This window comes from Sinocyclocheilus grahami, unplaced genomic scaffold (assembly GCF_001515645.1).
Source record: "Sinocyclocheilus grahami isolate Dianchi unplaced genomic scaffold, SAMN03320097.WGS_v1.1 scaffold76.1, whole genome shotgun sequence".
Lineage (NCBI taxonomy): Eukaryota > Metazoa > Chordata > Actinopteri > Cypriniformes > Cyprinidae > Sinocyclocheilus > Sinocyclocheilus grahami.
In genome coordinates, this window is record NW_015505255.1 from 2047935 (window position 1) to 2051763 (window position 3829).

The following is a 3829-nucleotide window of genomic DNA, read 5'->3' on the forward strand; positions in this document are numbered from 1 at the left end:
TGTTTGTCATTGAGTCAGTGCTGCTGATGTAAAGTAGGCCCTTACCAAACACCAAGTAACTAAATTTGGATACAATTATGAGTTATTCGCAAACTGTTAAACATTAAACTGTTGGTTACTTTAAAACGAACCTTCATCTGGGAAATCACAGGGATATGTGAATATTTGATCTGTTAACTGGTTGCATATGTCAGATTTATTGCATGACTCGGGCAGAGAAAAGCTGTTGCTATCAAACATTGTTCACAAACATCAGTGTTTTGGTGAAGAGATAGATCAAATAGACCAATTGATGGAAGGTTTGTGAAGAAATTTCATGCTCCCTTGTAAAAGTATTTTTTATTATTTTTAAAATACAAAAATACAGTAGTTTATTTTGATACTTGGTGTGGCTGCTGTATTTTGTAGTTTATTTTGATACACTTAAAATCTAAAGGAGTGAAATTATTTCCTTATGAAATTAACTCTTCATGAAGCCAATACTCAGGAACTCGCACAAAACAGACGCCATGCAATAAAACAATAAAACTTATCTGGAGAAGAAATCTTCAAAGACAGCAAACAACACCTCTCTCCTCGCCCATTTACGACCCCCTTCTCCCCCTGCCCGCTCTGCCTCTCCCTCTTTTCCCCCAAAAGGTTTCACTCAAAGTTCATTAAGAATATGCATATCCCACATATCATCTATCTTGTGAACCTGTTGTTTTTCCCTTTCATGTTTGGAGTCATTTTAAAGGTCTTTGTGATTGGTAAATTGGTTTCAATTTCAAAGTAGTCATTTATATTATGAGAAAGATTTTAAACTTTTGTAGAATTGTGTTGTGTTGAGGAGGGGGTGTGTCCCGCTTTAAGGGTCTGTGAGAATGTTTATCTATCTCCAGCCAGGTGTGACCCTGGATCAGTGTTCAAACTATACCGTGGACTTTGGGGGAGCCCACTTGTTTTTTTTTATTCTGGGGTTTGGGGTGGGTTCGTGCGCTTGCGCATGCCTCAAAAGAGGGCTTACAATGACTTACAAAGATACATAACAGCTACAAGTGTATGCACTACTTCCTTTATGCAAGCACTATATAGGATAAATCACTATACAGGATTTACCCTATTATACTTTATCAACACGAATTGATAGGTGAAACAACAAACCACCGTTAAATGAGCACAAAGACATGGAGAGTCACGCAGACCTATAACAACCCAGCCACAACACATAATTGCAAATAACATGCCTTACCTTAACAAAGAATCGACCACAGATTCCAGCGTTTATATTTTTTCTACGAATCTTTGAGTTAATGTACTAAACATGAGTGGAATTTGCACCACAGCACCCCCACACCTTGATGCTCATGACAAGAATAGCATGTATAGTTATCTTTATTGAAGTGAATTAGGTTTAAATCGCCGTCATGCATGAATGAATGATATTCATTCAATGATATTTTTGCAATTTTACACATAATAATCCACGATGATCACATTACACAGAACTGAAATTGCACGTCAAAATAACACATTGTCAATATTTTTTTGAGACCCCCCAAAATTTCTCAAATCACGTTTTCAGGGGAGCCCATGTCTTATTAAGGGGAGCCGAGCTCCCCCGTAGTTTGCACCCTGCCCTGGATCACAGATCCTAACAAACAAAAGGTATTTTATGTTTTTACATCTGATTTAAAGATTTCTTTGTTTTTGTTCTGGTAGTTGTCAGGGAGTATCTGTCACCAGCTCTGGACTCCATATCCCAGAATCCTCCTCGGCTCACACCAGTTCACATTCACAATCACCAATCTCACCAGATCTCACTCACCTGGATTCTGATCACCTGCACCTGCTGCCACCAATCAAGCCACCTTCAAAATCACGCTCCTTTCAGTCACTCACCGTCCGATTGACAGTTCACTATGCTACGCCTTACCTGACTCACTGAACCCGGATGCCGGTCTGTCTCTGTACCATCCTCTTCAGCCTGATCCACAAAGGAACCCGTCATCACGTGAGCCTGATCCCTTCCATTCCTTAGACTGTTGCTCTAACCTGTTGGCTCTCCATATCTCTCTCCCTCTCCCAGCACCTGTTCAATAAAGCTCACAGTTTACTTTACCTCTCCGTCCCTGATCTCCTTCTGTACTGTGACCGTAGTATTTAAGGGAAAGTTGCAAATCAGTCGTTGCGATTCTGTAGCCAGAAAGCCCGTAGTATGAAATGGGTCCACACACTCTCTACTACGTATTTTCCTGAAGTTGGGTATGCATTCTTTGCTCTTAGATTTATCTTTGAGAATTTGATGTCTTGTATTGATTTGATATCTTTGAGTTGATTATGTAATTGGCATGATACAAATAATAAATTGTTATATTTGATTTATTCTGAACTTTTCTTGACATCATTATGACTAGTAAACTGAGGAGGCTTTTGTTACCGCAAATATACGGCCAGGATAGGTCAAACTGAAGGCTCATGAATAGTAGGAGCAGTAGGCACGTCATCGGAGACCTTCTGATTTCTGTCTATCGCTGATGTTAGCAAGTTGTACGGGAAAGGAGTAAGTGAATTACATTTTTTGTCATAAGCAAGCAGTAGGCGGCAGGCAAAACAGGTATTGGTCTACCTACACCCTCTGACTAACATCAGACTGGCGAGTTTGTGATCGTAAGGCCAACGTGAGACTTAAAAGAGACATTAGGTCCCCAGTGAACGGATAATTGAAAGTATTGAGTCTGGAATAATCAAATATCTAAATTAATATTTGTGATCATTAAATTTAGGCAATATTTCTAATTAAAAACTGATCACGTGAAACTGGAGTCAGCTTGAACACAGAGCTAGACTAAAATTTAAACTAAATCCTGATAAATTCAGTAGTGCAAGTAAAAGTCCGAATACGCATTAAACCTTCAACCAGGCTGCTGGATTCTGCTTTTTTGGCTGGCGGGTGAATTCTTACAAAATTAAGGTATTTGGCATTTTATTTTAAAATACATTTTGATGTATGTTTGCCCAACCCTGGTGGTGTGGATATGAGAGCTTGAAATGGGTCTAAAAATTTCCAAGCTTTTTTTTTTTTTTTTTAAATTGAGTTGACTTTCAGTTTTATTTTCTTGCTGGTTCAGAAAAGCGATACAAATGGAATGTTGATCAATTAAAAGAAATGTGCCAGGACTGGGAGAGCACATACAGGAGTGCATGTGAGGTAAAGAATGTGTACAAAAACATACATAGACCACTAAAAAGTAGTGTTAACAGAGGAAGGAGTGTCTACAGAAATAAGCAGAGCTTCATGTTTTCTTTTGGGTAATGATGACTAAATGAGAGAAGACACAATCTCACAGGCATGTGATAAACAGTCATAGCATTCTGTCATACAGCTGGAGAATATTTATTGATGTGGTATACAGGTTGAGAAAATGCCATTACCAAAAATAGTAAAAAGGGAAATAATTCTTAATTTACTGGCCACATTTTAAAAGGAAGTGACATTAAAAATAGTTAATGTTTTGTATTTGTGTGTTGCCTTGTAGGTGTTCCAGCAGCAGGAGTCTGAGCGCATTAATATCTTGCGCTGTGTGTTATGGGATCATTGCAATCTGCTGTCCATGCAGTGTGTCCAGGATGATGACGTAAATGTCCACATTTCTCAATCTTTATATACAGTTATTTTAACAACTGTTTTCCTTTGTTTTGTACTCTGGGGGGGGTACAAAGCTGTCACTGGGGCAGAACCCTAAGGTACAGAAGCTAAAAGGCATCCTTCCTTCTAGCCTGACATAAATGTGTATATAATATGTAAATCCTAATATATATAAACACAAGTTGATGTAATTAATACAAA

The 3829-nt window shown here is 38.4% G+C and overlaps 1 long non-coding RNA gene across 1 annotated transcript in view; it reads left to right on the forward strand.

The window, feature by feature from the left end:
* The window catches only part of LOC107585975 (uncharacterized), a 5253-nt gene extending 1649 nt beyond the window's left edge, over positions 1-3604 (forward strand). The window contains exons 2-3 of the long non-coding RNA XR_001609308.1: positions 3111-3190; positions 3519-3604. This is a non-coding gene — a long non-coding RNA (uncharacterized lncRNA). The remainder of the gene's footprint in view (positions 1-3110; positions 3191-3518) is intronic.
* The last annotated feature ends 225 nt before the right edge of the window (positions 3605-3829 follow it).